Below are 24,254 nucleotides of genomic sequence, written 5' to 3'. Positions count from 1 at the left end.
GGCGCGCGTTGCCTTTTCATGTCTGGAGCGCGCTGCCCTTGGCGGGGAGATTCCTGGAAACCTCCCATGGGAGCTGCCCTGGCCTGGAAGGGAGGGCCCGGGAGCCGCGTGGGGGCTGTGGATTTAAGGGGCCAGTGCTCGCGGCCAGTGTCTTTTCCCAGGATCTGCCCATTCCAGACGGGCCGCCCAGGGAGAGGCCCTGTGGCATGGCTCAGGGGGCAGAAGCCAGCCCACGGGCCAGGGGGCCTGGGTGCCACGCCTGGCTCCTCTCTGTCCCCACCCCCGGGTGACCTGGCAAGGCGAGCGCCACCCTGGGCCTCAGTTTCCCCATCTGTAACGAAGGGGCTCCGACACCCCAGGACTCCACGTGTGTTCACTACGGTTGCAGGAAGAGCCGGGCAGCCCCGCTCCACCCCGGCCCCCCGCCCCGACCTCCCCGGGGGGCTCAGGGTTAGCATTCCTGCTCTGCTGGTGGAAAAGCTCTCCCATCTGAGGGGACTTGGCCATGCCTGCCACATCCGGGGGCTCCTGGGAAGGCCCGGGGGAATCCCCTCTAAATGGCACATCACGCCCAGGAACGGCCTTTCTGTCCCTGGGGCTCCGGGGCTGGCAGGCGGCTGCTGAGCCAAACGCTGGGTGGTCGGAGGGAATGGGCCGTAACCGGCAGCTCTGCCTTGGGAGCCCAGGAGAGGGGACTGTCATCTGATTTCCACGGGGTCTTGGGAGCAGGAAGCGCTCTTCTGGGTCATCTACGCCCAGGCTTACTCGTGAGAACACTGAGCCACAGGGAGTCACCCAGCGAGGTTGGGACGCTGGCCAGGGCCCCGCCTCTAGGGCCAGCTCCCCTTTGCAGGAGCCAGTGCGTCCTTGATGGGGCTGCCCCCAGGCTTACTGGGGCATCTGCTAAAAACGCAGGGCCTGACCACGCTAGTTAAACAAGCGTCCCCGGAGGCCCGAGCGGGCTGGCACGCTTGGGAAGCGTGTCTATCTCGAAGCAGAATCCTGCTAGTGCCCCCTTCAAAGCTCAAGAGCCTGCCCGGGGGCCAGAATGCCTGGGGAGGGAAGTGGCTGTGTCCCAGGGCGAGCCGCGGCCCACCCCGAGCAGACCCCCGATACTGAGGTCAGGGGTCATCTCCCCGACAACATCGGTGTTCTGTTAACAAAGAGGACCCGCCCGAGCGTGGCCACGGCGCCTCTCGCCCTCCCAGCACCCCGTTAGGCGGCGCATCTCCTCCCCACTTCACAAACGCGGAAACGGCGTAGTCAAAGACCAAGCGCTCGTCCGGGCTCACCCGGCTGGGAGGTGGCTGCACGGGGCCTGGAGGCCGGCGCTGCCCGTTCCTGAACCCCGCTCAGCATCTCCCTCTGTCAGGTTGGAACTTGAGTGAAATTGTGGGTGGTGAGTTCTCTGGTGATGGATGTGACCAAGCAGTGGGTGACAGAGCCCCTGGCAGGGCCGAGGTGACCTCTATCAGCCTCCTGGCACTGTGACTGGTGACGGGCTGACCTGGCTGAGGGATGCAAGGCCGTTCACGGTGGATCTCTTCCGCACACCAAAAAATGCTGGCAGATTCTTTCTGGGCTCTCGTTCACCAAAGTTCCCCTGGCTGAGCCTGTGGCCACCCTGCGAGCTGCTGGCTGGACAGAGCTGGCAACTCCTGCCCAGCCGGGATCTCCTTGGGGGGTGGGGAGGGCGGGGCACGGGGCCGGGGGCCTGGGTGGGACAGGGCAGGGAGGGAGTTAGCCAGGGGCCATCCTGTGAGGGTGGTCACATGAGCCAGACCATCCCGCCCACCGGCGGGCAGGCCAGAAGGGGTGGCCCCCAGGGGGCATTCCAGGGAGGCTATGAAGCGGGGATGTGCTCACAGGACCCCAGAGAGGACTCGGGGAAGCAGCAGAGGGTCCCAAACAGCCGCGGGACAAGATGTGCTGCTTCCCAACCTGGAACTGGAGAAAGGGAAAGCAGCACTTCCCAGAAAAGACAGATGTGAGGAAGAAGCTTCCAAGAGCTCGGAGACCACAAATCCCCCCACTCGTCGCTAACCAGAGCGGTGGGAGCAGGGCCGCTGCTCCCTGGCAGCTCCCCGGGGGCACAGCTCATCCAGCAGCCAGGGCCAACTGACATCTGTGGGGACCACACCAAGGTCACTGTCTCTCTCCCCTCCTGCACTGGCCACAGCCAGTAGAGAAACCCAAAAAGTGACCTGACACGGGACACACAGAGAGCTGGGGCCGAGGTGGCAAACAGCTGCCCCGCAGTTCCCTGTGCTCTCAGACACGATGCTGTCTCTCGTGTCTCAGAATCCTTCTTATCATCCAGTCTCTAGCTCTCTGAGGCAGCTTGGTTTACTTATTTCATATCATTGAGGTCATGTAGTATTTGTCCTTCAATGCCTGGGTTGCTTCACTCAACATAAGGTTCTCAAGATTCATCCACGTTATCACGTGTGTTTGAAGTGTATTTGCACCACCCTCCAAACACAGAAAGGACTGGCATACTGGATAAAACCTTGATGCCTTCCCGAAAGGAAGCTTTCCACTGCCGTTCAGTAGGGACGTGCCAGGAGCCATGCTGGGGACGTGGTTTGGAGCCCTGCCCTGAGCCTTCGAGGAGGTGACAGTGCAGGGCAGGTGACAGTAGTGAGCTGGCTTGCAGGGGCGGAGGTGAGGACAGGCTGTGGGGTGTGTGGGCTGAAGGAGGCGATGGATGAGCTGTGTCTCACTGGGCAGGGAACGGTTGTATCCCGGCACGAAGAGGCTGCCCAGCCTGCAGCTGGCAGGAGGAGGGAGGCCCGAGGCGGCGCCTCTGGGGGCAGCGGCCCCCACCCCTGGCAGACACAAGGAGGGAGGCGGGGCCGCACCTGAACCTTCCCAGGATTTCCCGCCACACTGCCTGAGCAGAGGCAAACAGGAGTCAGACTGTAAATGGAGCATGCAGCAAAGTGCAGCCGGAGGGAGACTTGCTGGGTAACAAAGGGGAAAATCACCCCCGGGGGTGGGGGCATGGCTCTGGAGGGGCTGGGCTGCTGCCAGCCTGGGAAACAGCCCCCTCCGGACAACACCTGCAGGCTGGCAGGGCCACGGCCAGGCACATTCCTGCCCCGATCCTACTCTGGAGGCTACCCCTGCCCCAGGCACGCGCCACGCCAGCGGGACCCTCCGGGTTAACGTGGACACACCCTCTGGGCACCTGAGGCATTCAGACTGTGTTCCCGCTGCCACGGAGGCCAGGGCTGTGTCCTGGGGCGGGGGGCTCAGGAGCAGGGGTCTGGGAGAAACCAAGGGGCACCTGGTACAGCCCTGATGTCCGCCTTGGGCCGGGGCTGTCTGGGGAGTCGGTGCGGGGAGCCCGGCAGCCCTGGAACCCCCTGGGAGAGGCTCGGTCACCTGGGTTCTAGCCCGGCCAAACCCGCCTCCACTGACCGTGACGACGCAGGCGGCGTGCAGCCGAACGGGACGGCAGCGGCCTTGCCTGCAGAGAACACACACTCCTCACGCTCTAACCCGCAACCCTTCCTTCCCTAGGCCTCAGTTTCCCACCCACACAATGAGGAATTTGGCCTCTCCAAGTCTCCCCTGCCCGACGCGAGCCACGTATTGGTGACCAAGTCCTCGAGAGCGCGGTGCCGTGTCACACACCCAATGTCAACGCCTTGGTGTGAGCAGAAGGATGTGGACTATCTGCCCCCTAGAGCCAGTGTCATTTCAGTCCCTGATCGATGAAAAATAACGTGCTGGACAGTCTGACGAGCACTTTCAAAGGCACAGAGGGCCCGGCGGGGAAGGGGTTGGGGTACTGGGGTGCTCAGGGAGGAGACGATGCCGAGAGGTGGCGGCCAGGGGGCTTGAAGGGCGTGGGGGCCAGGCCCCGCCCGGCGGAGGCAGCAGCGTTGGGGAAGGCTTCAGAAGGACCAGGCCCTGTGACGGCCGGGTGGAAGGGCATGTGGGGACGCACGGCCGGGAACGGGAGCGCCGCTCCGTGCAGCTGCACCCCAGGCCCAGGCAGGGGGCTCGCATGGGACGAGGCTGCGCAGGCAGGCTGGGGCCAGATGGCGCAGGGAGGGGCGCCAGGCTGAGTCGACTTGGCACCCGGGAGACACTTCGGGAAGACTGGCTGCCCAGGGATGGGGCCTGAGAGGAGCCACCCAGGTGAGCGGAGGGGCCTCTTCATAGATACGGGGACCCTCCACACCCCTGTTCTCCAGAAGCCCGCCCTCCAGCTCTCTGTCCCCTTGGGGAGAGGACAATTTATTTATGCATGAGCATACACCCGCTCCCGCCAGGCAGCCGGCTCCTGCACACCTCACTTCTAATTATAGCAGGAATTTCATTAATGCTGGAGGGAAACGCCAACCCCCCCCGCCCCCCGTTTGCCTCCCGTTAGTGGTCGCAGATGCCATCTTGCTCCCCTGCTCTGGCCCGTGGCTGGTGGCCCGGGTGCCCAGGGCAGCGGCCGCCTTCTGAGCAGTCGGCACGGCCAGGGTGGGGATCCTCAGGTCCAGGGGGACGGTGCCTGCTCCCCGCCCCCGGCCCACGCAGCTGCCCAGGGCCAGGAGTTTGGGGGACAGGGCTGGGTGGGGCGTGGTGTGCTGGGGAGGGCCGGTTACCCAGGCACGGGCGGCGGGCGGGAGCAGGAGGCCTCGGTTCTGCCAAGTCCTGCCGAGGCCGGGAGGCGGGACCCCTGGCAGGGGACGGTCTGTGGGAAGGGCTCAGCGCTCAGGGAGGCTGGCAGGGGAAGCCACGGGCGTGACGGGACGGCGTGTGTGGTGTGCGTGTGTGACGGCGCTGAGGACAGGCAGAGTGGACCCGCCAGGGCGAGGAGAGAGGAGGGCTGGTGGGCGGGCGAGGGCCGCAAGCACAGAGACCCACACGGAGAGACGGGGGCAAGCCACTGGCAGCCAGGTGAGTGCCGAGGGCGGCCGAGAGGGACAGAGACCCACCCGCTCCCCCGGGCTGCCAGGAAACCCAGACACTCACGCGCAGGCACCTGCAGCCTGGAGGCCGGGGGGGAGGAGGAGAGAAACGAGGATGCCCGGTGGGCTGCAAGGACTCCGCCCCGTGGCCACCTGAGGCTTCACACTGAGGTGCGGGCATGGGATCAGGGTGGGCGCTTGGGGCTCCCTCAGGCCCTGTGCTTTGTCCTCTGGTCCCTCAGACGCCCACCCGTCGCCATCCAGCCTTCTGCCCCCGGTACCCCTCGGTCAGCTCCACCGTGGCCAGCGGGTCCTAACTGGACGGTCTGAAGGGGCCCGGGGCCACCCAGCGGGGAGAGGCCCTCTCCTTCCCTCACCCGCTCACACACTCGGAGGGGACGGGCAGCGCCCCTGTGGCCGCACCCCCCCCCCAAGCCTCCGCGGCCCCCACTCGAGCCAGGCGTGCCTCCGGTCCTGGGGTTTCTGGGCAGGGAACTGGCCCCTCGGCAGGCCCCAGAGGGGGAGATGTCCCAGGGAGGCTGAGCTCACTTGGGCGGGGAGGGGCTTCGAGAGGGAGGGGGTCCGGCGCCCTCTTCTGCAGCAGCCCAGCCCCAGCCCCAGGCGGGGAAGGGGCTGCCGAGGCCCCAGCACACAGGGCCGGCACTAGCCCGAGACCCCTGATGCCCGACACGGGCTCTCCCCGTGCCCCCCAGCCTGCCCCACCCCAGCGCCACCCTGGTGGAAGGAGCTTGGACCCCCTCCCCACTCAGTGACCGGACGTCCATGCCCTGGGGGCCAGAGCGAGCAGGGGCCAAATGGTCAGCTTCCTGCGGGCACAATCCTCAGAGGCCCCCCGGTGCCCTCCCCCAGCTGGGGAGACGCTTTCTTCTCTGGCAGTCCGGTCTTCCCAGTCTCATCCTGGAGAGCCTCGTGCCTCTCCCATGCTTAGGGAGGTTCCCAGCCCCATAATCCCCTGCCTGAGTGCTCTGCGCAGCTGCCCCAGCCTGCATGCTCTTCACTGACGAGGCGCTCACTACCTCTCCAGGACGCAGCCTTTTCATCTCCAGACAAGTCAGACTCTGGGAAGGATGACCTTGAGGATGCCAGGGAGATGGGGTGGCTGCCACCGAGGGGCCAGAGCTCTGCTAGCTAGAGTCCCCTGGGCAAAACTGTCCTTTCATCGGTAGTTAGTAAAGTGATAGAACTGGCCTATCGCTCTAGCTGTCACTTCAAATTATAATGGAACTAGAGAAGCAACGTCCTGCAGCCAGTACCACACCCTCGACTGGTGACAGCTAACTCGACCTAAGAGAGCCACTCATTCATTCACGCACTCATTCTCTCGCTCACTTGGTTAAAAACATACCCAGCCCCAGCACCAGGAGGTAGTAGTGAACCAGAATTATCATTTCATATTCTTTTCAAGCCTAGCCTAGCCCTTCCCCCAATTTACAGGTGGCAGAGCCGAGTCCAGCGAGAGGAAGCGGTGTGCTCAAAAGCCCAGGGAGCGGTGGCGAGGACGGGTCTCGTCTGCGGGCAGGGTTCCGGGCAAGCAGCCCCGGGCGCCGGCCATTCCAGGGGCCCGCCACCGGCCCCTCCCCTAGCCGTTTCTAGGACCCAGGTATGATGCTCACTGTTGCCTTGGACAGGTTTTCTTCCCTTTCCTTTTTGCACCGAGGCTTTCACTTCCTCCCCCTTTTTTTTTTTTTTAAAGAATGAACTCCAAAGTCTCTCCTATGATTAATTACCAGCTGCCTAATGCTCCACCGCTGGCAATTTCTGGAAAGGGAATGAATTACCTTGAAAAACACTCGCAAAGAGAAGCCACGGTGAAGGAGAATTTCAAGGGTCTCCTCATCACGGGTGACGGGATCCCCCAGGCTCACCAAAGCGCCCAGCGGGGCCGGGCAGCCGCCAGCCTGGGGGCCCCCCACTGCCTCCTGCGAGCCGCCGGCTTGGAGGCCGGGACAAAGGCTGGGAGGCAGAATTGGAGGGCATCTCCTGAGCTCCTTCCGGGTGCCTGTCCTGTGGCTCCACCCTGCGTCCCTGAGACACCTCTGCTGCTTCGACCGCAGGGACCAAGGTTCAAATCTCCCCTCCACCACTTACCAGCTCTGTGGGTTTCTTAATCACTTTGAGCTTTCCCTTTCTTACCTGGGGGATAAGGCCATTAAACACACCTTCTTGTTGACTCTTGTGCGGAAGAAGAAGGCATTTGAGAAGCACAGTGCCTTGTAGGCAGGAGACTCTCAACAAACTAACCTTAAAAATACTCAAGACACAAAGCGACTCTGTCCGCTTATTCTTGTGCCAGCCCTGCCTACGGTGATGGTATAACTGTGCCCGTTTTCAGATGAGCAAACTGACGCGCACAGGAGCTTGCCCCAGTCACGCAGCTGAGAAGCAGGGCGCGGGGATTTCCTGCGGCAGGAAGGAAGGGCCAGCCCCGCGTGGCTGCACCTCGGAGCATCCCCGGGGCTCAGCTCCCGGGAGCACCGAGGCTGTGGGAGAGCAGCGGAGGCCTTCAGGCGGAGAGGTGGCTCCCGCTCTGCCGGCCCAGCGCCCAGGCCCCGGGACAGAGGGCCCTGCCCCTGTGAGCGTTTCCGCATGGGCCTTTCATCGCTGTGCTGGGAGCCGTGGAGTAAATGGGATCACACAGGTCACCCTCTGGCTTCGAGTGTGATCAAACCTGCACTGTCGCTCCCTGACCAGACACGCTGGGGTCCAGCCCAGAGGTCCTGTCTGCGCGGCTTGGCCTCAGGAGCTTCTGGACCCTGCCGCTCTTAGGAGGCCCCGGAGGGGCCCGAGCTCTCTTCTCGGACCAGATGACCAGTTTGTGCCTCTCTTGGCATGGGCAGGTCCTCAGGGATAGGATGTGTGCAGGGGACAACGAAGGTCCCAGTGTCCTTGACCAGAAGGGCTGAGCTATCCCGAGGGCTTGCCTCCCCCCCTTTGCACCTCCCCTACTTTGCAAACAGGTCAACTGAGGCGCAGAGCAACTGTACCAGGTCACGGCAAGTGAACCAGAGCCCAGATGCTGGTGGGTGCTCCGTGCGTGTGCACCTGTGTGTGTCCGAGGGCGCAGGGGCTGGGGCAGCCGCAGCACTGATTTCGGTCGACAGCCCTCCTGTCTCCCCCAGGGCCCTTCTGGAGTGGCCACCACGATGCAAATGCCACACGTGGTTCAGAGTGGCATGAACGGGGCTCAGTGCCCAGGACACCAGCCTGCTCCCTCCCTGGGTGGACTGCCCCACCACGCCCTGCCCCGGCAGCCGCTCAAGAGAAAGGCCGCCCACGAGACGGCCCACTGAGGAAGGAGCCAACGAGGCCTCGGTGGGGGCTGCCTGGGTCCCACCTGCTCTTGAGGGCTAAGGACCAAGCCCAAGGCGCCGTGTGCTGGGGCCGGCACCCCGTGTGTCCCCGGACGCACCCGCCCCTTCCCCCGGCGACCAGGCCGAGCCGCCCCACCAGCCCCGTCGTGCACCTACCTAAGTGATCCGCGAACCACCGGTGTCCGACGCGGCCGGGCAGCACTCGGGGGTCCCTGCACCTCACTCCCGCTCCATCCTCCTGCAATGAGATGGCATGATCAGGGGGTCGGCTCCCCACCAGGGGCCCACGCTGGCCCACCTGTCCCAGGTTTACAGCCGGCAAAGCCGTATCGTTCCCACCGGACAGATGGGGAATCAGAAGGACTGAGGGGAGAAGGGGCACGATATCGGGGTGCCCCGAGTCACACTGCCACCCGAGCCCTCACACCTGTGTGCCTGCACAAGTTCTGTGCCTCTCTGGGCTCCGCTTCCTCACCTGTCCAGAGGGGTCGGGGCGTCTCTCTGGCTTGCTGGGAGAATTCAGGGCACCGGGGACAAAGGTACTGGGTACGCACTTGCTCACTCAACAGACATTTAATGAGCACCCCGAGCTGCGAAGAGGACAGTGGGCCCTGCCCGTGGGGGCACTCTGACAACAAGCAAAGAACCAAGTGACAGACGATTCAGAAAGGATGGGTACGAGGGGCAAGGCGGTGCAGACCGGAGGCTCAGGAAGCTGCAGCATGAGCCAAAGAGCCAGACCAAAGGTGCCTGGAGAGCATTCTAGGCACAGGTGGGGAGGCAAGAGCAGGCCAGGGGGCAGAGCGGGCAGGGAGGGGCGGTGAGGGGGCCGCAGGAGGGGCCGGCAGCCGAGGGGCATGGCTCTTCTGGCTGAAGCTCCTAGGGCAGCTATGGGGCGGGGGAGGCTTGGCAGCGCCAGGAGAGGTGGCAGGGAGGCCGGTGCAGAGGCTGCTCCAGAGGCCCAGGTGAGCCCGGGGCGCCCGGAGCAGAGGGCAGAGGCAGCAGGTCTGGTGGGGAGGGGGCAGGCATAGGGCTTCAGGGAGGCGGTGGGGAGGTGGGGGCACAATTATGGCTGCTGGGGGGGTTGGAGGGCCGCCAGCCTGCCCCCATCCACTGCCCGAGGAGCCCCACGGCCACCCAGGAGAATCCGACCCAGAGGCTGCCGGTGGGCTCTGCAGCCCGGGCTCCAGCCCAGCGGGAAGGCAGCTCAACGTGACTCGGGGACAGCGCCAGGCCCCCCCAAGCCCCCGCCCTCATCTGAGCATCAGGAGACGTGGCTGCAGGCCTGAGCGCTTCTCTTGGAAGGTAAACGTGGGCTTCCAGTCACCCCGGGAGCTGCCTCACCATGGCACCAGGGAGAGGAAGGGCGCCCAGAGCTGCAGTGACAGGCCCTGAGGCCTGGCCCTGGGGAGCGATCTGGTCTGTCCTGGTTGTACCCTCTTACAAGCGTATGGCCTTGGGCAAGTTTCTTAAGCCTCTTGTGGCTCGGTTTCCTCATCTGTAAAATGGGGGAGGCGAGGGGCCCTCCCTCACGCGGCTGTCTTACCAGCTGGATACGGACATGCCTCCGAGAGCTGGGCACGGCGCCCAGACCCTGGGCTCTGTGGAGTGCTGGCCCTGAGCCCCCAGCCCCCCAAGTCAGGCCTAGCAGGTGCCCCACGTCCAGACCCTTTGGTTCTGGGCTCGGCAGCCCCCCAACTCTGCTCGTCTTGGGAACACCCATGGCCTCTAGGTTCACTGACTGCCTGGCCCATTGCGCAGAGGTGGAAACTGAGGCCCTGAGAAGGGCAGCAACTGTCCCATTCCCGGGGTCACAGAGCAGAACCGGAATCAGCCTCCTGCCTCCCCACTGCCCACAGCTCCCGCCTTTCCCAGAGGCAAGCTGACAGGCAGATCCTCCGACAAAGAGAAAATAATTATTTTGGCAGCTGAGATAGAAGCCAGAGCCAGAAAGCCCTGGCTGACTCCACGCGCATCGCCCAGGCCCGAAGGAAAGCCGCCTGCGCATGCTCGCCTCCCACCGGACCCTGAGTGTTGAACTCAAGCAAACGAGCAAACTGAGACCAGAGGGGGAAAGCACCTGTCCTAGATCACACAGCAGCAAGTGGCGGCACCAGGATTCCAATTCAGGCCCCAGCTGGGTCTGACTCCTCTTTCCTGAGTCCTCAGTGGACCCCGACATAGGAAGGGGGAGGCAGCAAGAGGCTCACCTTTACTGAGATCACAAGGGGGCTTATGCTTGGAGTATTTCCTTTAAGCCTCAGAAAAGCTCTGTGAGATGGGGACTAGCAGCCCCAATTTATACACGGGGCCCAGAGAGACTCCCTGACTTCCTAAGGTCACACAGCTAGTAAGGAACTAATGGGAACAGAGGTGGGATGCAAGCAGGCAGTCAGCCAGGGAGCCCAGACCCTCCCGCTGCGGGAGCCACCCTGGCAGCCCATCGGACTGGGGGGGTGCAGGCACCAGGAACCGGACGGGGGCAGTGGACGCAGGGCCTTAGTCTGGCGCCCCCACCCCACCCTGCTGGAGGCCCTTAGGTAAGGCGCGCCAGCTGAGAGCAGGGAGAGAGCAGGCAGGGCCAGGGGTGGCCATGGCTGCCCGTGGCCCCCGGCTCACGGCAGCGGGCCGGGCCACGCTGACGCTGACGGGGCGGCTCCGTGCCTCAAAGGCGCTCGGCACCCAGCAGTCACGCAGCCTCAGGGCCGAGGTGGGCTGTGGGCGGCGGGCCCCTCCCGGGCGCCCTCAGCTCAGGACTCTCTCCCCCCTGGGGAAGGACCTGGCTCCCGCTCAGCTTCGGTCTGTGACGTCGGGGGGGGGGGGTGTGCGTGGCAGCCTGCGGCCACGCCTGCCGCTTGGTCACCGGTGGCTCGAGTGACGGGGCAGGGGTTTAGCTCACCTGGCGTGAAATTTGGGGCATCCCGATAACAGCGCCAGCCCCTGGCGGGCCCCACCCTACAGTCTGGAAAGTGCTGTCCCTCCTGTGGGGTCAGCAGCTCCCCAGGGAGCGGCGGAACGGTGATGGGTGCCTGCTGTGCAGAACGGGGGTGGGGGCCGAGGAGGGGTTCCGGGAGCCTCCGGGCTGGAGGTGGGGGGGCTGGGTCTCCCGCGGTGCAGCCACTCAGGGCGGGGGCCGTTCCAGGACCCAGGCCCACCTTCCCATCCCCACCTCCGCCCAGGCTCCCCTGGGAGGACCTGGATGTGGGCTTGGGGGGAGGCACCTGGCCTCGCTCTTGTGGGGCGATGCCTGGCCAGGGGAGAGGGAGGGGGCCCGGCCAGCACCCTGGAGGGCAGAGGGGCCGCACCACACAGCGTCCAGGACGCGGGGCTCCGCGCGTGCTCTGGGCCTGCGGCTGAGGGGCTGGGTGTCTTCCAGGCTGTGAGAGATGGGAGCCCCCATTGTGGGTTGGGGGTCTCGGTCCTGACCTCAGGGCCGAGGTCAGAGGGAAAGAGTGGCCAGGGCTGGGTTTGTGTCTCTGCTTGGCCGGTGATGGTTGGGTGACCTTGAGCCTGTGACTCAGCCTCTCTGATCGCCCCTCCAGGCAGTCACCACTAGGGGAGGCTGCAGGCTGATGGTGCAGACCCACCGTGGGCCAGGCTGCCTGGGGAGGAGGGCCAGAGGCCCTGGAGAGGAGTGGGGGCCACACGGACGGGAACCCGCGGTCGGGGCTCACTGGGCCTCATCTCCCCACACTAGCTGCCCAGCACACAAAGTGCGCCCCTCGCCTGTGGTGGCCGGGATGGTTTAACAAGATGTGAGGGGTGGGGACACGGGTATCCCAGAGGAAGAGACCAGCAAATGGGGGAGGGGCCCACGGCTCGGGTGACAGTGGCCCAGCGGGGACCAGAGCCATCGTCACGCGGGCTCCCGCCCTCCACTGGCAGAAGTGGCCCTAACTGGATCCTGCTGCGCTGACCTCGGCGCCCCTGCGCTGGCCCGGGCAGCTGCTGCTCTCCCCACCTCACAGACGGGCCAGGCAGCAGAGGGCCTCGGTGGGCCGAGGCACCGACTCTGGCCCTCGGCAGGGAGGGGGGCTTCAGACGCAGCTCCCAGGCTCCCCGGGGAGACCGGGGATCCCTCCACCGTGCCCCGCCCAGCAGGCATCCCCTTCCGTGACCCTGGGAAGGCGCCCCTGTCCTCCCCGGAGGCCTGCGCTGGCTCCAGGAGCAAGGCAAATATTTACCCCGATGCTTATCCAAACCGGGCGGCCGCCCCGCCTCCCGCATTCCTGGAATACGTGTCCCCTGACCTCAGCAGCCCGGCGGGGTGGGGGGTGGATGCAGACAGGGGCAGCCAGCCTGAGGGTCCAGGCCCAGCCGGAGGCCAGGCCGCCCGGGCAAGAGGACAAGCACAGCCTGGGATCGCCCCCTCAGCCCCCGCCGGGTGGCCGGGCCAGGCCGCTGGGGGACGGGGCCAGGCTCGCGCCGGGAGGGGGCTGTCCTCCCCCCGACCTCTGGACACTCACTGCTCAGCACACCTCTGCTGAGTGGGTGCCTCAGGCCACCCCAGGCACAGAGGATGGTCCTGCCGGCCAGGGCCACCCTACAAACCCCCCGGCACCTGTCACCGCCTCACCGCAAACTCGTCACCGGAGCTGCTAGGTCCCTACTTCACAGAGAAGAGCTGGCCCACCAGGGAGAAACCACCGCAGAAAGGGCTGGCACGGGCGCTGTCTCACTCCATGCCCGCACCTGGGACCGCTCTGCGGCACCGTCTCTGCCCACAGGAACTCTGCCCACCCTTGGATGCCCGACCTACTGCCTCCTCCATGCAGCCTTCCCTGATAGCCTGTCCTGCACTCCCAGAACATTTTGATGACTTCTCCTTCTTTCCCCTGTACAATAAAATTGGATGGGTGATGGTCTCTTCAGCCAGGGCAGGGGCCTTGTCATCCTCACTCCAGACCTGGCTCGGGCAGCCCTGAGTGACGGGGGAAGACTGAGTGTCCTCCGAGCCTTTCCACCCGAGGGCATTAACTGGTTGGCTCGGGTAGTTAGAGACCTGCTTTAGCAAGCAGCTGAGAAAGGCTGAGTCTCAGCCAGCTGGTGGTTTGGGGGTCAAGGGGAACACCTGGGCAGGGCTGCCGAGCATCGCTCCCTAGGGTCAGTGACACCCTCTGTCCTGCCCCAAGCCCAGGCAGCCCAGCCCGTCTAGGTGCTGCCCTCAGCCCCCTCCTGCGTGCCCTCAGCCCCCTCCCTCCTGCGTGGCCCTCAGCCCCCTCCCTCCCGCGTGGCCCTCAGCCCCCTCCCTCCAGCTCGGCCCTCAGCCCCCTCTCACCTGCCCCTGGCTCCCTCCCGCACCGGCCCTCAGCCCCCTCCCTCCCACTCGGCCCTCAGCCCCCTCCCACCTGCCCCTGGCTCCCTCCTGCTCGGCCCTCGGCCCCCTCCCTCCCGCACGGCCCTCGGCCGGCCCCTCCGGCTTGGCCCTCAGCTGCTCTGCCGGGGCGAGGGAGGGCCAGGCCAGGAAGTTTGGGCCCGGGCACCTGGCAGCATCGAGCTCAACCAGCAGCCCTGTGGGGCCCTCGCAGATGCCCCAAGGTCGGGAGAAGCTCCCAGGGCCGGGGAGGGCCAGGGCAAACCCAGGACTGCGCTCCGGCCCCACGGGGGGCCCAGAGAGCTGGTGCTGGGGAGAGCAGGGGCTCTCAAAGGTAGCTCCTCTACCCACTCACCACCTGTCATGCCGTTTCCTCATTTTGAACGGCACGCACCCATGCTGCCTCCCATGCTGCCTCTGGCTCATGGTACACCTGCATGTGTTCGCCCCAGCAAAAAGGCAAACAGACCAGAGAGGGAAGGCACCTGTCCAAGGTCACCCAGGAATAAGTGGTAGCACCAGGATTTCAATGCAACCTCAGCCAGGGACTGACACATTTCTGAGTCTGCACTGGACCCCACCTAGGCAATGCCCCCCTCCTCCTGAAAGCCACCCCTGACTGCCCCAAACAACACCTCCAAACGAGCAGTGGAGGAAAAAGAAGGGTCTCCCCTCTTCCCAAGTCATCAAGTGAACAACTTCTCCTTTATTTGAGGAACGGGGAGCACGATGGATGGATGGCACAACGCCGGGCTCTGGGTTCTGACGTGCTGCATTTGGGGCCTCGGCTCTGCCGCTTTCTGAGCTATGGGATGTTAAATCTAACCTCTCTGGGTCACCAGTTCCCTCATCCACAAAATGAGGGTAACAAGAGCCCTTAACCAGCAGTGGACTGGGCCCAGTGGTTAGGGTGTCCGCCTACCACATGGGAGGTCCGTGGTTCAAACCCCCGCCCTCCTCGACCCCTGTGGAGCTGGCCCACGTGCAGTGCTGATGCGCTCAAGGAGTGCCCTGCCACGCAGGGGTGTCCCCCACAGGGAAGCCCCACGCGCAAGGAGTGCGCCCCGTAAGGAGAGCCGCCCAGCGCGAAAGAAAGTGCAGCCTGCCCAGGAATGGCGCTGCCCACATGAAGAGCTGACACAACAAGATGACGCAACAAAAAGAAACACAGATTCCCGTGCCGCTGACAACAACAGAAGCGGACAAAGAAGGCGCAGCAAATAGACACAGAGAACAGACAACTGGGGTGGGGGGCGGTGGGGAAGAGGAGAGAAATAAATAAATCTTTAAAAAAAAAAAGAGCCCTTGTCCCCACATCGCCATAAGGACTTAATGAGATCCTGCCCATACAGCACCTTCCACTGTAAATGCCTGATAAACTGGGGCATCTTCATTACCACTGGTTTGGGCTGGCTGCCAAGTGCAGACATGGAGGCCTGCCTGGGGGAGGCACCAGGCCCCTGCTCATAAAGAAACATCTGGTGCTCTGGGAAGAGGAATCCTGGCTGGCTCAGGGAGATGCTCCTAGAAGAGCCTCCCAATTCCCTCTTCACAAGGACGGCCAAAGGTGCAGGTGCAAACTCTGGGCAGGTGTCCCCTTCACACCTGCCAGCTTCCCATGGGGCACTGGGCTAGGGGTGGATGGACCAGAGCTGAAGGCACTGGGCATGTGCCACTCCCAACGCCAGTACGTCTGCAGGGACCCCTCTTAGGAGTTCCGTCTCTCTGTGTGGGTGGCTTGGCACCTGCCGCCTGGTCCTGCACATCCCCGGCTTGGGATACCCCCAGCCCCAAATCCCCAGCAGCCCTAACAGGGCCTGCTCTCAGCAGCATTCTGGGCTGCCCGGACTTGCAGGAGCTGGGGGAGCACCGACTCCTAGCCTGCCACCTTACAGAGGCGAAGCAGCAGCCACGAGAAGGACGGGGATGGGGGGCGGGCAGGGCCAGGACTAGAACCCAGGCCAGCTGTGTGTGGCCCGTGGAACCACCGAGGAAGTCAGGGACCAATCCCACCTTGCCCGTCCGGGTCTCAGTTTCCTCATCTGGGACTAATGCTGGCTGGAGGCCTGGCTGAGCCGGCACCAGTGCTTCCTGGGCGCAGCACCGGGCCGCAGCTCAGCCGCCGGCTGCCCCGGGCACCCCCGACCCCGAGCCCGGCGCGCCCTCCGCCTCGCAGGCAGGCAGGTTGAGCAGTACAAGGCCAAGGGCACCCGCCCCCTGCCAAGCACCCGGTGTCCCCAGCGGCCCCCCTCCTGGCCGGAGCCAGTCACTTTGTGGCCGTGCTCCCCAAACAGGTGAACCCCTGGGCCTGTGGCCAGATGGGGCCGAGGTCAGTCTAAGCAATGGCCGAGGCCCAACTCTGAAAAGGCCGGACAAAGGCCGGCCCTGTTCCTGCTGGCAGAGGCGGTGGGTTGAGCAGCGCTCCAACGTCACAGGGCCTGGATGAAATCCCGGCGGCGCTGCCTGCGAGCGACGTGGCCTTAGCCAGGGCCCTGGGCCTCTCCCTGCCTCAGTTTCCTACCCAGTGCGGAGTGAGGAGTGCAGCTATGGATCAGGACGTGGCCCCACGGCTGGCCCTCGGAGGAGCTCGGGCAAGGGGAACGCCTGCTCGCTGTAGGAACGCGCGTTCTCACCCAAGAAGCGGCCCCGCGGTGCTCGACAGGGGAGGCTGGGAGAGGGGGGCTGGGGGGGCTCGCGGGTCATTGCACTTCCCCTGCAGCTGGTGCCCAAACGCTCCCCCAGTGCAGCCTTCCAAGGAGGCTCGGTGTCCCCGCCGTGACCTTGCTTACGTGACGTGGGGGTCGGTCTTGCCTTGGCCACTCGCCCCCTTCCCTTGGAGCCTCCACCTGTCCACCTGCAGAGGACAAGTACGGTGGCTGCCTAACCCTCACCGCCAGGCTGCTCTGAGTCCTGGGAGGTGAAGGACGGGGCGGGCTCAGCGACCAGAAGGTTCCCCAGCCAGTCCTGCCTGGGCCCGGCCCGTCCGAGCCATTGCACGCCCAGGGGACCTCCGGGGACCCACCCCAAGGAGCCCCTGAGGGCCTCAAGGCAGGATTTCCCTAGCTGAGGCCGCTGGGGTGGGCCTGGGCCGCCCCTCCTCCTCCCTCAAGTCTGGGATCTCCCTGTGTGCTTTCAGAAAAAGGGGCTCCCACAGACCAGCAAGGCGGGGGGACTCTCAGGGAGTGCTCCCCCATGTGCCCGTCAATCTGGGCAGGATCTGCTCTCGGAGGCTGGACCCCCGAGGCTGACTAAAATGGGGCGGAGGCCGACCCCGGGATGGGCACCTAGCGCTGCACTTGCCCGGCACACGGGGAATCCCCGGGGATGTTTGCTGAATGAATGAGGGAGTGAATGAATGAATGAGTGATGGGGAGGGGCGTGGGAGACAGAAGCGGAGAGCAGAGCAGCCAACAGAGCGCGCTCGCCCCGTCCAGGGACGCCGCAGCCGCGCTGTGAAGCGGCAGTGGAAGCCCCTTTCCCAGATGGGATAATAGCCGAGGCTCAGACACAGTCCTCGCCCACAGAGGCAGGCAGAGGGCCGCTGAGCGGGGACTCTGGGGAGGTTTGAGGGGGCCACTGTCCCCGGCCCCAGAGTCTGGCCGGGGCCCCACCCCAGGGACCTGAGCCGACTGGAAGGCGCTGGCCTAAGTGCACAGCTGCCCCAGACCGCACGCGGGGCCGGCCCGACGACTGCCCCTTCGGTCTGAGCGACCGTGGCTCAGGAGGGCAGGGCCCTCTTCAAGGCCACCCCGTGTGCTGCGGCACCACGGGCCTGGGGCCCTGGGGCCCTGACTTCTCCATCACCCCAGCAGAGCAGCCCGCGGGGGCCCAGACGTGGAGCGGGGAGGCCCGGGGAGGCCAGAGCGGTGCGCGGCCGGCATGACACACAGGCTCCGCTTCTGACTCACGGCCACCCGTCATGGGACGCCACCCGCCGCCTCCACGCTGACCGGCTGGGGCCTCCGCAGCCGTCTCCCATTTAGGGCCCGAAGGCCACAGAGGGAGGAAGGACCGGCGGGGCCCGCCCAGGGCTGGCTGGGAAGCCCGGCAACCCCACCGCCCACGCTCAGAGGAAGAGGAGGGCGCGCCATCCTTAGCGCTGACCCCGGCTCCACCTGGGACGCGCCCCACGCCCTGCTCCTCCCTGCCGTGCTCCCACCCTACCCGGAGGCCGTGGCGCCCTCCCTCCCTCCCAGCCCGTGCGCACCACCACCTGTGGCTCGAGTGCCCAGCGGACAGCACAAGGGGGACCCGCCCCAGCCCAGCTGGTGTCCACCCACGCGGGTCCCTCTCAGTCACAGGACTCCTCTGGAATCACCCCGCAGCGGGGCGACCACACCAGCCTTCCTGCTGCCGATTCCTCTCCCCCTGAAACGGTCGCTCCTCTGTCCTAGAACCTTCAATGGCTCTCACAGTCTACGGAGCCCAGTTGCAGCTCTTAAGCCTCCTGCTCAAGGCCCCAGCCTTCACTCTGACCGCTCTCCTCCACCTGGCCTTTCCACCCCATTCCTGGGGTCACCCCGGATCTGATGTCTCCTTGGAGGGCTGACTCACAGGGAAGGGGAGCTAATGCCCATCATGAGCCTGGGGCTCAGATGCCGAGAGCCCGCAGGCTCCTCGCAGCAGGGACGGCACCGGCTCTCACAGCCCTGTCTGGCAGAGGCAGACCCTGCGTCTGAGGCTCAGAGCAGGAAAGGGTGCCGGGCCACCAGGGCCAGCAGGAGGGGCTCGGCTGCCCGGGTGCACAGTCTTCCCTGCATGACAGACTTGCTGCTGGGCCACGACATCCACCTGAAGCCGCGGCCGCGCAGTCAGCACCTCCCAGCTCCCTGCCCTCCCCTCAGCCCCTCGGGGGTCACAGGCGGTCCCTGGGCTGGGACCTGTGCTGATACTGAACTGGGCTGACGGCCGGTGGGCTGGGGAGGCAGCAGTCCGGTGCGGCGGTCAAGACCACCGACTCTGGGGTCAGCCACTGGGGTTCAGAGGTCAGCCAACCATTTACCAGCGGTGGGACCGCGGCCAAGCCAATTCCCCTCCCTGAGCCTTGGTCTCCTCCCCCCGAGTAGGGTGACTCCAGGGTTGCCGTAGTGGTAAAAATGAGTTTCTGTGGCTAAAGTTCTCAGGGCAGCACCTCCGCCAGCGTTTGGAACTCTCCCTGTCGTTAACCCCGCCCCTCCCTGCACCCCAGGGTCACCATCAGGACTGAAGGAAACCCGAGGGCCCAGGGGCTGGGTAGGCTGTGGGCACTTACCAGGAGGGAGGAAGGCCTGGCTGGGGGGGTGGGGGGACCGCCTTCCTCCGCATCGCCCCCTCCCCGGGTTCTGGCCCACGGAACCACTCCCCCGGCCCACCTGCCTGAGCCAAGAGACCCAGATGTCCCAGCTCCGGGGGGAGGGAGGAGGGAGGGCTCCTTCTGGCGCAGAGACCTCCGGCTTTGGTCCCACGTTGTCAGAGATGGGATCGCCCAGAAGGGCCATCTCAGCACCACCGCCCCCACCCCAAGGCTCGCTCTCAGCATGGGGGTCGTAACCGACAAAGTGCCCCAGCTGGACCGCGGACGACGGCGTCTGGGACGAGAGAGAGGACGGACGCGGCTCGCTGACGGCGTGAGCTCACCCCACCCCCAAAGCCTCTACCCACGGGACTCGCCTGGCTGAGGAGAGCTGCTTCCACTCCCCTTTCCTTCAACAGGCGAGAGACTCAGAGCGGTCGGGGATTTGCCCAAGTGCGCCAAGCAAGCCGGTGGCAGAGCGGGCACCGAGAGCCCCGTCTTGGGGCTCCAGGCGGAGCTCCACCACGGGATTTCTCTGGGCAGGGCCCCAAAAGGTCAGTGACCCCCTCTGGAGGACAAGGCATCAGCAGGAGCGGGGGTGGGCGTGGGCCGCAGCGCTTCCAGCCGTGGCAGGCCTGGGAGGGGGTCAGGGGCAGGGGCAGCCCGAGAGCCCGAGGGCCGACTTCCTTTCTCAAGAGGGCAAGGTTCCTGGCGGCAGCTCCCGGGGGAAGCAGTGGAAGTGTCAGCCCCAGGAAGCACGACTGGGTGGGACAAAGGGGGTGCCTGGGCAGGGCTTCCTGTTGGGCGGCCACGGCCACTCGCAGGGGCCGAGGGACCCGTGTGGCTGCGGCCCCGAGGCCCGGCCAGGCTGGGCTTCGCCCCATCCCTGGCCCCGGCCCAGACCCTCCCTGTCCCAGTCTCCAGCCGCGCCCTGGCTTCCTGTCCCGATGGTCCCACCCAGAGGGAGGGTCCGTGGATGCCTTCCCAGAAGCACCCGAGTATTCTGGGGGTAGGAGCGGGCCTGCACGGTGGCCTTTGGCCTCTGCCCTCCAGGCCACCGGCTCTTTGTTTTCCAGTAAGATGCTGTGATAAAGGTGCTGCTGGAGATTCTTCCCAGGAGCTCCCGACTCCGGACAGAGCTGAGCCAGGGCTGCAGGACTCAGCCCTGCCCCGGGGGAGCTCATCACCGCTTCTTCCCACTTGGGGAGGGGAGCTGAGGCCCTTCCAAGAAACGATGCCGAAGAGGCCAGGATGAGGACAGTGGCCGAAGCGAGACGGATGCCCGCCCTCAAAGGCAGAACTGCCAGTGGTCACAGAGGAGGTGGCGGCCGGGCACTCTCCTTCAGGGGTGGCTTCCTGGCTGGGGCAACGCAGCCCCCGCCGGGGGCAGCGTGAGGTCACACCAGGGGCAGAGCACCAAGACGAGGCCCCCGCGCCCCACCCCTGCTGTGCACGGCCGGGACCCTTCAAGTGCCAGCAGGGCTGTGAGTGGGGTGGGTGCTAGGCCCGGGGCTGTGGGGCCAGCCCCAGAAGCCCTCCCCTTCCCTCCCGCCGTAGGGGTTGGGGTCTGGAATGGCCACGCACTGGGGGAGGGGGAAATGGGGGGTGGAGAGGATGGTAGCCCGATCCAGCCACGGGGTGAGATTTGAGTGCAGAGGCGGTCAGCTCCTGTCCCTGCCTCCGCCCCTGCCCCCTCGTGGCTCCCCAGGACAGGCTTCTGGGGGGCAGCTGTATCCCAGGTCTCCACCCAAGCAGCTCAGCCAAGGGGCAAGCCAACAGGACCCTTCCAGCTGGCCCCGGGGGCCCGCCCATGGTTAAAAGCCTGTCACAGCGGCTGGGAGATGGCCAGGGCCAACTGGCCAGGGACAGAGCCGGCACCCAGGTCTCCTGCCCCAGGAGCTCCCCACTGCAGGCTGTCAGCCACACCCAGAGCCATCCCTCCGCGGAGGGCCGGGAGCCCGTCTGCCTTCAGCCACCCGCTGGCCGCCAGCGCAGGACACTGGTGAGAGGCCCCCAGGGCACTGCCCGTGGCCGGTGGGCTGCTCTGCCCGAAGGGAGCGAAGCCGGGGTGACCGAGCATGTGAAAGACCTCGGGTCAGTGGTCCCCAGGGGAGCGAGATGGAAGTCGGGCTTCTGGAAGCAGACCTGTCTGAGGCCAGGACGCGAGTTAGCAGGAAGAGTTTCTAGGAAGGCTGGGGGGCAGAAGTAAGCCTCCTGACCCCGGGGGTATGCAAGCTGCGGCCGGCGGGCTCAGGCCTCGGCCGGGAGCCAGGCTGGGCCATGAGCACCCGTGCTCTGTGACTCTGTCCTGTTCATTTTATAAGCCCCCGTGCCCGGTCGCCATTCACTTGTGGGTGGCAGGGCAGGGGGCCGGGGTTACCAGGTGAGCCCCAGCCCCCCTGGAGAGGAGCTTCCCAGCTAGAACAGAATGGCCTTGAGCTCACAGGCCCTTGGGACCCTTCCAGGTGGGACAAGTTGTGACGATGACGGGGAACACAGGAACAAGTGTGGTCCCGTGCCCCGTCCCCCGGGTATCCGGTGGGCTCTGTCCTCAGCCCGTTGCACCAGGGCAGCCTGTGGGGTCAGCCGCGCCCTCCCCCACCCCCACCCCAGTGCCTTCCTTCCAGGCCTGGCCTTGCGGGAACCCCGGGCCCAAGTGGAGATGCGGCCTGCACAGGGACACGTCTTACTGCGCTCGGGCCCAGCCCAGAGGCGGCTACCAGGGGGCGTCCGCGCGAGGAAGGAGAGTGTGGGGAGGCAAGGAAACAAACCAGTGCACACGTGGGGGCTCAGAAGGCAGCCCCCACAGGCCCCCAGGCCCCCGGGCATGGTGCCCTCCCCGGCCAGGACACGCCGCGGGGCAGGCTGGGGAGGCCAGGGGCGGCAGGGGCTGCCACGTCCCCTGGGACTGTGCCGCCAGGTGGGTTTGGAGAAGGTCCCCGGATGCCCGGGGCTCCCGCCCCCGCTGCTCCGGGCGCCCCCTCCCAGGCCCGCTGGAGGAAGGGGACCCTCTCCCCGTCCGCCCAGGGCTGTGGGGCCTCACTCACCCTGCTGCTGAACGTCCCCAGCACGGGGGCTTCATCCCTGGGAATGAGGGTGGGCCGGGACGCGGCCCCTGGTGACACGCGCACGCAGGGCCTTTGCCATGAGGAGTGATCCTGCCCATCCAAAAAGGTCACCGATGTGGAAGCCAGAGCTTCTGGAAGACCCACGCCTGACAGCCCCTGCTTCCCGCCCTGCCTGGGCCCCGGCCCCCGCAGTCGCTCACCGGCGCCTGGGAGGATGAGTGGGAGCCCGTGCGGTGAGGATGAGGAGGGCCGGGACAGGCGGCAGAGCCCAGGGCTGCAGCCGCCCGGGCCCTCGGCCGGCCAGCGCCTGGCGTTTTGGAGCTCCTCCAGGTCAGGGTGCCCACCCCTCGGTTCCGGGGCTGGGACAGTCCTCCTTCGGGATTCTTTACTTGACAGGAGGTCCGGCAAGGGTGGGGAGAGGGGCAGGGCCATTCTCGGGGCCAGGTCTAACGCCAAAGCAGAGGCCCCAGAACTCCAGGCCACTGCTCGGGGCAGCCCTGTCCACGGCGTGGCACGCCCTGGCCGCCCCCTGCCCCTGCGGCCTGAACCGCTTCCCAGACAAATGGGGAGAACAGCCCGTGACTCGATCAGCTTTCCTAGACGAGGGACACATGTGGGCGCACACACGGCCACTGCGGGGTCAAGTGGTCCCGGGACCCACGGGCCAGGGGCCGGCAGCTCAGGTTTCGAGGCTCCGAAGGACAAGCGAGCAGGCCTGCCTTTCCTCACCCAGAAGAATGCCTTCTCCAAACACTCGTTTTCTTCTCCCTGGACGAGCAGGAACGCACAGGATGGGAGACCGAGCACGGCGCGGGTCGGGGGGGGGGGCACACACGCCCGCCCGTCTGGTGCTTTCCTTCCGCCCTCCCCACCTCGGAGGGTGGGCGCCTGCTGGGAAACTGGGGCTGCCTGGCTGCTCTCCGACCCTCGGACAGTAGGGAGGGCACCCGGGTCCGGCGTGGGGGCAGGGGTAAAGCCCCCGCTGGGCTGGTGGGGCCTGAGCTTGGGGAGAGCCTCCCACAGTGGGTCAGGGACAGCCTGCCGGTGCAGGGGCCTTGGGGCTGTGGTTTTCCATCTGGACTTGTGAGATGACCTTGGAGGGGGGGTGGTGTCCAGGGGAGGAGAGGGGTGGGGGAGCCACGTCTATTCTGCTTGGCAGGATCGGCTTTGCCTTTAGTTCAGGTGCTGGAAGTAAGAAAGGCTGGGGGGCTCGGGCCTCATGCTCCTCCAGGGGGGCAGGCCTGGGCTCGGGTCCCAGACCCCGCACCCCACTCCCACTTGAGGGGGCCAGAGCTGGCACTGAGCTCCAGCTGGGCAACTCCACACCCTGGGGCTTGCGGCTCAGCTCCTGCCCTGCGGGGGCCTCAGGCCGGACCCCAAGAGCCCTTGCAGCCCAGAAACCACTGCAGCGGCATCTCAGGCAGGCCACGAGGAGAGAGGGGCCCGCCGGAGAGTCCCCAAATAGAAGCCACTCCAGCCGGGCACCCTGCAAGGCCCTCCCTGGCATCTCCTCATTCAGTTCTCACGACGACCCCAGGAGGTAGGGAGTACTGCCACCCCATTGTACAGACGAGGGACCTGAGCCCAGAAACGTTAACCCACTGAGGGCACGCAGCCGAGAAGGGGTAGAGAGGGTCCAACTCCAGGGCCTCTCCCCCACCCCGCTGGACCGGCCTGTGCCCTCCAGCTCGGGGCTCGGGCCCGACCCCACCAAGCTCCTGGCACTTTCCGAGGGCCAGGCCGTGCCCTGGCCGCCCCCGGCCCGGCCAGCCCTGCCTCTCTGCCCGGCCCCAGGCCCCCGGCTCCTGCACACCGCCCCAGTGAGGTCCCCCCAAGGCAGAGGAGTAAGGACTTTGGGGGGAGCATGGGGGCACTTGGGGAAATAAGGATGAAGCAAGGATAGAAGGGAAACGGTGTGGGCGGAGAAAGACATGGAAGAAACACAGAAGCAGAGGAAGAGCTCCGGAGAAGCAGCGCGAGATGGCCCTGGGCAGGAGGCAGGAGGGCGCGCAAGGCGGCACGGCGAGGGAGAGGGGGCCGGCAGGGACGCTGCGGCGGCCGGGCAGGGGGCAGGCGGGACGGGCGATGAAGGCGCCCAAGAGAAAGACGGCAAGGCAGGGTCAGGGAGGCAGGGGCCTCTGGAAAGCGAGCCGACGAAAGCAAACCCGCCCACCGCACATTAAATACCTAACAGGAGATGACAAATCAAACGGGAATTACTGCGGTAAAAACATAATTAGAAACTTGATTGAAGTTAAACAGAATTTACATAACACTGCAAATTAACTTTACACGGAAACTGTTCACTGGGAAGGCAATGAAAAGGCATTTCATTAGTAATCTATATTTAAACAA

The 24,254-nt window shown here is 65.8% G+C and overlaps 1 protein-coding gene and 1 long non-coding RNA gene across 6 annotated transcripts in view; one reads left to right on the top strand and one right to left on the bottom strand.

Annotated features, from left to right (window-relative positions):
- The window catches only part of ZMIZ1 (zinc finger MIZ-type containing 1), a 221,723-nt gene that overhangs the window by 130,464 nt on the left and 67,005 nt on the right, over positions 1–24,254 (bottom strand). For 4 of the 5 annotated variants that reach the window (XM_058299307.2, XM_058299305.2, XM_058299306.2 and 1 more), the window contains exon 4: positions 8,402–8,483. The gene's annotated coding sequence lies outside the window, so the exon portion shown is untranslated. Of the gene's footprint in view, positions 1–8,401; positions 8,486–24,254 lie in introns of all 5 variants that reach the window. The other variant, XM_058299309.1, reaches the window with a different exon arrangement.
- LOC131278829 (uncharacterized) lies at positions 1,342–7,198 on the top strand. The gene is made up of 4 exons (XR_009186269.2): positions 1,342–1,372; positions 3,526–3,762; positions 6,369–6,534; positions 6,628–7,198. It is a non-coding gene; the product is annotated as an uncharacterized lncRNA (long non-coding RNA).

The sequence above is a fragment of the Dasypus novemcinctus genome, chromosome 6 (genome assembly GCF_030445035.2).
Source record: "Dasypus novemcinctus isolate mDasNov1 chromosome 6, mDasNov1.1.hap2, whole genome shotgun sequence".
Lineage (NCBI taxonomy): Eukaryota > Metazoa > Chordata > Mammalia > Cingulata > Dasypodidae > Dasypus > Dasypus novemcinctus.
The sequence above is the reverse complement of the archived record's forward strand: the minus strand, read 5'-3'. Positions and strand labels throughout refer to the sequence as shown.